The 11,281-nt window shown below is 29.3% G+C and overlaps 4 non-coding genes across 4 annotated transcripts; 1 reads left to right on the top strand and 3 right to left on the bottom strand.

Moving 5' to 3' along the window:
- The first annotated feature begins 2,365 nt into the window (after positions 1–2,365).
- Positions 2,366–2,438, top strand: Trnak-cuu. Its single transcript has one exon. It is a non-coding gene; the product is annotated as a tRNA-Lys (tRNA).
- Positions 2,439–3,016: 578 nt separating this feature from the next.
- Trnai-aau lies at positions 3,017–3,090 on the bottom strand. The gene has a single exon. It is a non-coding gene; the product is annotated as a tRNA-Ile (tRNA).
- Positions 3,091–4,836: 1,746 nt separating this feature from the next.
- On the bottom strand, positions 4,837–4,909 carry Trnak-cuu. The gene has a single exon. It is a non-coding gene; the product is annotated as a tRNA-Lys (tRNA).
- Positions 4,910–10,504: 5,595 nt separating this feature from the next.
- Trnar-acg lies at positions 10,505–10,577 on the bottom strand. Its single transcript has one exon. It is a non-coding gene; the product is annotated as a tRNA-Arg (tRNA).
- Between the last annotated feature and the right edge of the window lie 704 nt (positions 10,578–11,281).

The raw sequence follows: 11,281 nt of genomic DNA, 5'->3' as shown, positions 1-11,281 counted from the left end.
TGTGTACAACACAAACAAAACCTACAAAGAGCAGCACTTGAATGTTTATGCTCTTGCAATGCAGTGCTTTCTGAGTAGGCAGGCTACGTGCAGTAGTGTAGTCTGCATTTTGATAGTGCTCCTCATACATAGTGTATATGTGTAAGTGTGCGTATGAGCGCAGGTGCACTCAAGCTTACACATACTCGTATGTATGTGTTCCAATAAGAATTGCTTGCAATTTCATTTAATTGCCTTTACTGTTTGCGTTTTCATTTGCATTTGTATTTGTGTTTGTGTTTGTGTTTCAAGTTCCTAACCTACACCACGTGAAAAATATTGCGTCTGGCAAGCTTTGGCTATACTTTGCATTTGGTTTAATGCATTACGTCCGTCGCGGAGTAATTGCAATAATCATAAAAATAATTCAAATAATTTTATTTAAGTGCGCGCGAAGTTGTACGTGCTTAAGACATTTCCAGTTGAAAGTAAAATATTTTCTTATGTTTTTAATAAATTTATTTTATTAAATTTTATATTAGTTGTGTTGTTAATAAAAAATTACATACATATATAAACTATATCGGCTGAGCGAAAAAATTCAGAAATTCTAGAAAGTACTTATTCCTATTTTAGTTAATATAAGATATTTGTGCTATATGCCTCAAATAGACCCTAATTTATTATATCTCCAATGAAAAGTGTTGCTAAATTTAAATATTTTCTCTCTATATTTACAGGGGTTGCCAACAATGTGACCAATAAAAAAAATATGAAAAAAATGTGCTTATCGCTATAATTTAAAAATAAATTAAAATATATATATATATATATATATATATCAATGCAAGTGAAATTGAAAGCGTGTGGAAAGTGGAATTATTTATATACAATTAATTTATTAAACAGTTGAAATTCAAAAATTATTATTAAAAAAAAATTTATAAAAAATAAAAAAAAATTATTAAAGAAATATAAAAAAAATATTATAAAAATGATTCAAAATAAATTAAAATAATTTTATTTAAAAAAAAAAGTCACTCAAATTTGTGATACTCAGTAAAGTGCAATATAAATAGAAAAAAAAAATTATAAAAAAAATTTAACAGAATAATCGACAACTCAAAAGCTGTACTAGAGCTATGTAAGTATTGTTTATATTTATAAAATTATATACAGTTTCCTACACATATACGTAAATGAGCATTTACATTCAACAATAATGACGAAAAACACGTAACTCGTTACTAATGTATTAAAATATTTTTTAATCCTATATACAATTTGGCAGGAATTTATATGACAAAGCAAGTAAAGAATGTGAGAATTATAAAGTTTTTAGTGTGCTTTGATATAATCCCAATAAAAATGGCGACAGAATTTGCTATTGTGTTCACTAAAACGACACATAATTGTAAAATATCATATGAAAAATTCAGGCAATCAAATGATTGCTTAAAAAAAATTAAAAATTTGCTAAGAAACCTAAAAGAATACTCTAGAATTTTTAATCTACATTATAGTTATGTGATTAGTCTTTATAATATTTATAAAATTATATATAATTCCCAAAAGTCATACTTGCACTAAGTAAATCTGATTCATATAATGGATATAAAATGTAACTCGTTACAAATGTTTTAAAATATGTTAAGTGTACACAAAATTTAGCTATAATATATAACAAAGCAATTTAAGGAAGTGAGAATTATAATTTTCTTTTGAAGTAAAACTATATACTATTCAATTTTAAAGTATCTGTCCGCGTGGGTGAACAGATAGATGAACGCGCCGGCGTAAAGGTGAGTTTACGGGTAGACAGTTGGATAGACAGATGAATGTATGGCCGGGCGGACAGATAGATTGACGGTCGAGCAGAGGTAGATGGATGTACAGACAAGCTGACAGATAGTGTGTGGCGGGCGGAAAGACTGACGTAAGGATAAATAGACGTACAAGCGAGGGAACATATGGAAGTGCAGACGGGTTAACAGATAGTGTACTGGCGAACGGATAGACGGATGTACGACGACAGAAAACTTTGTTGAAGAAATCTATATTTGCAAACTTATATAGTATGTATTAATTTGCGTTCGAGTTAGCGTCCTGTAGAGCAAAACTTTAAACTTGCTGAATAATTCTTCACCATTCAGCGCTATTTTTACTGTCGTTCTCTTCTTGTTTAGCCGCAATATTTTTCAAATTACTTTTGGGCTGAGAAATAGAAGAGAACAAAAAATTAAAATATAACTGGAAAGATATGATTTTGTGATTCTATATATATTTTAAAATTTTTTTGTAATATATTTATTAAATTATTTATATCGAATTCTTAAAATTAACATTTTAGAGAATTGTAGATACTCAGACACTAAGTAGGTCAAATGCCCGGCTAGCTCAGTCGGTAGAGCATGAGACTCTTAATCTCAGGGTCGTGGGTTCGAGCCCCACGTTGGGCGATCAATAGTTTTTTGTCGTCAAGAGTTTAAGTATTATTTTTTTAAATGAAGAAGGAATATAGGTTTCAGAAACTACTAGAGAGTTTACTATCGGTTATAAGATATTTTTTAGTATAAATTTTTTTAATTTTGGGGGTTGATTCTTGATCTGTGGTTCTCTTATTGAATATGCTATTAGGAAATTTTTTTGAAAATATCCTTATAAAATTATACATTATTGCTAAATATTATACATGGATGTCGAATACCACAAAATCCATATAAAAAGCGGTTTGAATGACGCTACTCCATTACTTGCTAAATGAGTCCTTTTACGTAAGAGAGACTACCTCCTTTTGCAAGTGTGATAAAGTTTGCAACAAAAACATTTTGATCATCATTAAACAAGCAATTAACTAATTAGTTTAAGTAGACTAGGTGAAATTTAAAAAAAAAAGCCAGCAAACAATATTTTGTTTATAAAGATTATTAAATATTTTCTTCATTTTGAACTTTTGGGTAGAGTTAGAAATTTCTGTTTATATTATTTATTGGATAATATTTAAAAAAAAAAATATTTTGTAATAAAAAAAACTCTGTGGCCCATGGGGGGATCGAACCCGCGACCTTCGCGTTATTAGCACGACGCTCTAACCAACTGAGCTAATGGGCCAGATACATCAAATGGCTCTAAAACTGCAATTGACCCTTCTCAGTTATATGTTTGATTGGGAAATTTTAGAATATAGAAAATTTTTAGTGAAAATCATAAAATGGTGTTATTTCCTATTTTAGGCTAATAGGTTTTATATAATTAACTGAGAGTCTACAAATTTTATGACGACTTTATTTCTACTGTACATATAATATAGGCTCGATAATTCGAACACAATCAATAATTGAGACAATAATAAAATGATTAATATACTGATAAATCCTATGCTCATCTAATACAAAAATTCTTTGAAAGTTAATATTTTGCTCTACGTTCGCTCCGTATTTTTATTCTATAATATGCTTGCACCTTTTAAAAATTAAAGACTTAAAAGAAGAAGTAGATTTGAGTTTGGCTTCAATTGATACCCAAAAGCTATTGGACCATTATCGATATTAATTAAAGACATCGTTGCGATATTTGATATGGTTTTGTCCCGTTGGTGGACTAAGTTTCCTTTTAGTAAGTTAATGGTATATTTTAGAGTATGTAATTGGAAATGTTAACAATTTGTAACATAAATGTGCTTGTTCAAAAGTATGAAGTGACTAGGATGTGACACGGGTGTTATTAAGAAAAAAACCTAGCAATCTGACAAACTCCGTTCAGATATCAGTTTTACGGTAGTCTTGTTGACGGATAACAGGCGCTTAGGAAACCACTGTAAAAGATTAACTTTCCCATTTAATCATTCCGGTCACAAAGGAGAAAAGGACAATGAAAGTGCCTAACATCTGCTTTGTTTCTGTCCACTGCATAAACAGCGTCGATTGACAATGTTATACGCTTGGTTTTTTAAGGATTTTGGCTAGTAGCAGGACCTCCTTTTAAAGAGTATTTCTGGCTTTGCCATAAGTGCAATTTGGTAAAAACCTACCACATAATCCATATAAGAACTTTTTTTTTTTTTAGAGTTTTAAAAAAAACTCTAAGTTCTTATATGGCAACATAATATGCCAATAGGCTTAAGTGGTTCTTTTGGATCGCCGATTTGCCATAAGCTAACCTAGGATGTGTTATAAGCAAACAAGGAATAATTCACCTTGAAGGGCAAGCAAAAGTTATTATATATTAATGTAAAATGATTATATATTATTTATTATTATTATTTAAAAGTTATTAGATAGTAATTTTTATAGTAAATATATAAAATAAAAATAATCAAAAAAATTCCGCTAAATTTTATAAAAGTCGTCGGATTGCTTCACAATTTCTTTAACATATACGTGTCAATATCTTACACATCGGTTTAACATTTCATTATATTTATATGATATATGTTACATACATTTTAAGGAAAATGGATGTAGTGGGAGCTACGCCTGTCCATTTATCAACGGGTAAAAACGGGTTCGTTGGTCAAAATATATTAAAATAATAAATTGATAGAAATGTAAGTTTACATTTTTGGTCAACCAAACTTTAATAAAATAACTAAAACTTTTGTTGTTGTCCTTTTATTTCTATTCGAACTCTTCTAACTTTTAAATAGTTTCTTTTCGTCATAAGATGCGTCACTTTCAATGAAAAAAATTAACTAAAAAAAAATTATCATTAAATTTTTAACAGATGTTATCAAAATGAATTTCTATATATTTAAAATATATTGAAGTTCTATGATTATATGTAAAGACTTTCAAATATTAAAACAAATAAAATTAACTAAATTTTATTTACGTGGAGAAAAAAAAATAAAAAAAACTTCGCCCAACGTGGGGCTCGAACCCACGACCCTGAGATTAAGAGTCTCATGCTCTACCGACTGAGCTAGCCGGGCTTGTTGACGTGGCAACGTTAATTTGTATTTGAATGTTGTAAGGAATAAATGTGCCTGTAAATATATTTTATTATAGGTATTATAATGATATTTTCAAATTATAATTAATTATATAAAATATAATAAATAAATGTAAAATTAAATATTTTTGTCATTTATATATACAATCAAGTAATCAATAACATTAACTTATCGTGGACTTTGTTCATGTCTCATCTAGGAACTTGTTTCGGAAGCATCCAAAAGTATTTGGGACAGCACCGTTTGTTCGTAAAAGACAAGTAGTGGACATTACATGCTCCTAATAAACACTTAATTAGAGACTATGTTTAAAGAATAACAGAACTAGTTGCTTCGATATTTCATTCATGACTTACTACTATATTCCTTAAAGTAAATAAAACTTGAAATTAATAAAAAAAATTAATGAAAAATATTTCCAGTACATCGAATGGTGCCACAAGTGAAAATTAAACTGGAATATATCTCTAATCCCGCTTACAAGTAGAATTGACATGAAAACATTTTAAATTCTTCATTAATCAAACTTAATGTAACTGCAGCATGTACAATACTCAAATTTCATTAAATCCAATTTAGACTGTCTACGAGGCAACATAAACTGCAGAAGTTAAATACAACAGACCTACAGACATAGAGACGTGGAGACGAAGCGACAGACATAATGTGTACGTAAGCAGTTGAAGTGGATGTCAAACGTGTTGTGTATACAAAAAGCAGACGTGTTTGAAGTTGACAAATGTGAGTGCGTGAGTAAATACAGTACCGCAGACCGACCCATCACAGAGCAGAGGCATCACAAAGTTATCACAAACAGAATTACATACATTTTTTAAGTCCATGTGCTTGTATGCTCTAAATATTTATGTACTTATCATTATGTTAACTCGAACCTGAACCTACCCCAATGATGTTGTCATTATAGCCACATTACAGTGGAAACACAATAATACAAATATAGACACACTTGCTTATATAAAGAAGCAATAAGAGCTCATTTAGGCTTTGTAAGACACCAGAGTACTAGTATGTAGTAATCTTTCACATTTGCTAACATACTTACAAGTATATTGTTCCATTACCCTAACTGTAAGACTTGGTCTTATTGGTATTGTACATTGGCACTTTAATATTCGTTTATATCAGTTGAAATACAGAAAGAGGTTCAGAAAACCATTTAAAGTGTTGAACAGAGCACAATATATACGGAGGTTGTTTTTTAGCTACATGTTTCTAAAATTAGACCTTAGATACTTCAGAGCCAAGAACCGCAAATGCCGGACCTATGGAAAAATATGTTAGCATTTTTTGCACATCAATAGTCGTAATCAAAAAATGTCGAATTCTCTACAATGGTGACAAAAGCACGGGTTTGTGGTAAAATTACTTACAAAAAATAAATGGAGCAGTACTGATTATGCCTGTTCTTACAAATAAGATGCAATCATATGGTCCATTGATGGGTAAAATATTGAAAGTGATACTTGACCTAGGAGGAAATATTGCGAACCAATGAAAAACCATCCTAGCATTTTCTAACCAATATTATTTGTTATTGGTTATCGAAAGATATGAAGGGACAAATCCATACTAACGGATAATCAAGCTGCTATTTCATGAACACTAAGTTCATATGAGATAGATTGCGAGTTAGTGTGAAATTGTGTCCTTGGGGTTCCTGGACATGCAAATATCGTGAGAAATACGTAAGCATATATATCGCTAGAAAATGATATTCTATGGCTACGTAAAGTCCCGAATCATATTGTAATATAATATAAGTGTTTGTGGGAAAACCAAGAAATCTAGAAAGAGAGAAGTTTCATGCATTTTTTGCTGCATCTTCTATGGTTGAACTGTAAACACCTGAACTTTGTTGTAGTATAAAAAGAGGAGTGTTATTGGGAATAGGTAGAGACAGAAAGTCTCTTGAGTTAATCCGGACAATTAGAAATCTATAAAAAATTTAATGATTTCTTTAAAGAAATTCGACCTAGAGAAATTTAATAAAACTATTATGATTTGAGTGGTTATCATTATTATTAGAAGGGACAATGATGCATTTTGATGAGATCTGTAAGTATTAGATATGTAAGTAGGATGAATTTCACGTTTCAATTTGCTTACGTCACGTTTTCGCAACAAATCCGGATCAAGATTTTTAAAAGGTTACTTGAAATATCACTTTAGCCTATATAAGAAAAACAGTAATGCAGATTATTCTACGATGGCAAATAAAAGAAGACATAGTCAAAGAAGACACCTATCTTGTTTTACCTAGTATGAAATTGTAAAAATTTATTATGTCCCACAAATGTTCTATTTATTGCAAAACTCAATTAATCCATTGCAAATCATAAACTTCCTAAACATATCTACATTTAGTGTTTTTTTTTATAAAAAAAGGTCGGTCTCGTAGTGGTTCAAAATTTGGAACCCTAAGCTTCAGTTTCTTTATAATTTTCCATATAATCCTTATTCATTAAGAATCAGTATTGATATTTCTTACTTATGAATTATAGAAACCGAATGTAGTGGTCTCTTTATTAGCTTCCACGCTTACTTCACCCCTTTTTCATATATTGCAATATTAATTTTGTTATACATAATATGTGAAATTTTAGTTTGAAGCATTGGCTTCCCCACCTCTATAGAATCATTTTGTTTTGTATTCTATTATTATTCATATATTACTTACTACAAAGGAGTTCTGTCTTGGCAGTTTGAAGTTTATATTTTTACTACACAATGGCTTTTGCTTATTCTTGTCTTCCCTTTCATTGTTTGTCGAGACCTATTTTTACGATATTATTTGTATCTTATTTTTTTTTAATATTTAGTTTTTTTTCCACGTTTTCATTATTCAACAAAAGAATAAAAAATAATGCAGAATATATGAAGATAATATGCCATTACTGCAGCAATCAGAACTGTGAGTAACATCCAGTAGGAAATAGAACTATTGTAATTCGGGAGACTGTTTTAGGCTTTTAGTATTTGCATAATTGGTGGACTTAAAAATAACAAATGGGATATTGCAAATAATAATGATAACCTTAATGCAGAACTTTAATGATAACTTTAATAATTATATTGAATTACAAAAATTCAAGAACCCGAAATCATTTAGTATCATGACTTCAAATTTATCCGATTTTAAAGACCAGCTTGATTGTAAGTTTAACAAGAAATTTTAACTTAATGGCCACACAAATAAAATCTTATATTGTTTATATATAATATTATTAATAGGTATATATTATTATTATGTTGAGGGAAGTTCAGTCAGTGCACCTGAGCACTTTTACTCTATATTAACTGCGAGGTTTCTTCAAAACCCCTCTTTGCGCCTTGACTGGATTATTATTTATCACATCATCATTATCATTAAAATGAAAGCAGTTGATTTTGATGCAGCAGTGCACTACATCTTATTATAACTATCGGGTTTCCAACATGTTTTCCAGAATTCCTATGGTTCTTGCGAAGAATGTGGTAGCAAAATGGCGAAAAATCGCTAATTGAGGTACATGGAAGTTAATCAATGGCCTGCCACTGCAACCAACATACTAACCAACCTATGGTATTATATATATTCATCGTTTGTTCATTAAATACAGCAGGATTAAGGGTTACTGAATTTCCAGGTTGTAATGAGTAAATAACAAAATGGTGGCTTCTTCCTTCAGATAATTTACTACATATAAGATAAGTTTGATAGGTACTTGTCCATAGAAAGAGAAATTCTTCTTTCTGAAGAAGTATAGATTATAATATACAGATCATTTCTCAGCAACCTATATTTAACAAGATGATCTCAAACAAAAAAAAAATGATTATTGCTACGAATTATAACATAATTTAAATATTTCGTATTAAAACTCTGCATTAGTGTTAGGTATTATCTCTAGTCTGGTTTAGTTGTTCAGTCATATTAGTATAATGTGACTGCCTGATTACAAGTACTATATATTACGACAATATCGACCTTCAAGCTTATTTAAATTCAATAAAATATATATTGAAACAAACTCAGGTGTTTTGACTATTAATGATATAATTTTATTGCATTACATAAAATATTTTTTGTATTTGAAGTCTATATTTTGTTGCCAATTGAGTGGAAGAGACGACTGAGTTTATATTATTCATTTTTACAGAGGACAAAAGCTCTATTATCTTAGCACCCATCCTCTGTACTATTCGTGTAAAGTATAAATCTTGCAAAAAGAGTTTGAAAATTTGTATCAGAGTCATAAAATTTGTGAATAAATTTATTTTACAGTTTTTATATCTATCTTAGGTATATCCATAAACCACCAAGAATGGTGAGACCAACAAGAAAGGATGTGAATATTTTCTTTTCACTCTTAAGACACTCGACTGCCAGTAACAGTTCATTATTTCTTTCATTAAATGTTGATTCGATGGCTAAGTTGACAAGTTGTTCTAAGCGATTAATAGTTAAAGCATTTTCTTCGACTAGCCTATCTACGTCAGTTGTATCTGACCCATCTCGACGCCGGGTTCTTACAATATTAATATGAGCACGACATATTGTTCTCATGCGATAACGAATAAACATAACTTCTGTTGAGTATTGTTTCTGGCACTCTATATATAAGTCAGGATAGTCTTTTCTGATTTCTTCAGTTCCCAACTCTCGCATGGCGTTTACACGATGTAACCTCTCTGGTGCATACATTATATATTGGATCCAAATTTATTGGATCCAACAAATTAGACTATTAATTTTGTATTTTTATTTTTCAAACTGTAGCCAGACAACAAATTTTCTCAATATTATAAATTAAAAATTATTTCCTTTACAGTAGAATTTATTTTTTTCTTTGACAGTCATGACTTAATTTACTTTGTTATAAAAATGGATTTATTACTACAAGTAAAGATACAAATTATTTTGGATATATGTATATAGTAACAACCACTCAAGAACAAGTCTAAATCTATAACCACCACTTTCATTGTCTAAATCATAAAATTGGATATGTGAGCTAACGGAAAATATTTGTATAGCTGAAGGCTTATAAACCTAGCGCACAATTTTGATTATAGCCGCAATTCTCTCCAATTACTTCCTTATACGTGCATGCTATAAAGCAGTTAGACCTTTATGTATTTTAGCAAACATTTTGAGTTGAGTTGAGTTCTATCGAAATTGAATTAACTGGTATTGCAAATTTGTGCTAAAAAAATTGCTCATAAGAGTTAGCTACATATATATAAATGTATGTCTAAATTTATATAAATATATATCTAAATATATTTATTAAAATATATGTATCGAAATATGTATATCTTGATATATACCTAAATATAAATATCTAAATATATATCTAAATATGTATATCTAAATATATGTATGTGTATCCAAATATATATATATATCTAAACATATATATATATCTAAACATATGTATATGTATATCTAAACATATGTATATATCTAAACACATGTATATATCTAAATATATATATGTATTTCTAAATATATGTATCCAAAAATATTAACCATTTTTTAAAAATAATCAGAATATATCTAAAAAAAAACTTCGATCCTGCCAGGAGTCGAACCTGGAATCTTCTGATCCGTAGTCAGACGCGTTATCCATTGCGCCACAGGACCATTTACGAAATTTCGACGGTAGTTCTGGTAAATGCGTAAGTATTTAATTTATTCATGTGCGTATTAAAAACTGATCACTTAAGTCATCACTTAATTAATCCGCCATGCTCTTGTGTATACATTCAGATACATACGAGTATCTCATTTATTTCAAATTTTATTATCTGAGAGTGTAAGATTTAAACAAAAGATCGTTTGTATTGTAAATGGAAAACAAAAAATTAACAATAAAATTTAAATTTTTGTGTTGGCTTATAAAAAATGAAATACAGTGCTTTAGATTAGCTCAATGTATGTTTATATTGTTAGTATCTATGTATATATTGTTATTCATTTCATATGTATATAAATTGAAAAGATTTATCCAACAAAAATGTTTTATTATGACAATGTTAGACGAGATGTAACGATATAGAATAATGTGCTGGGTAATAGATAAGACGATAAACTGTATACGAATGATTAATACCTCCCTAAGAAGATATAAATAAGGATGTAGTTTACTTTATTACATTTATAATAACATAAATCTATTGCAATTGTAATTTTTATTCCATTCATAGCTGCATATTAAAGGTTTCAATATAGTTTATATATAATGTTCAATATATAATGTTTACAATATAGGGATTTCAGAAAACTTTTGTAAAATATGTGACTTTATATACTCTCAAGCAGTTCTACGAGACGAGCTATACATCACT

The sequence above is a fragment of the Teleopsis dalmanni genome, chromosome 2, assembly GCF_002237135.1.
Source record: "Teleopsis dalmanni isolate 2A chromosome 2, ASM223713v2, whole genome shotgun sequence".
NCBI classification, from domain to species: domain Eukaryota; kingdom Metazoa; phylum Arthropoda; class Insecta; order Diptera; family Diopsidae; genus Teleopsis; species Teleopsis dalmanni.
This window is presented reverse-complemented; position numbering and strand designations above follow the sequence as displayed.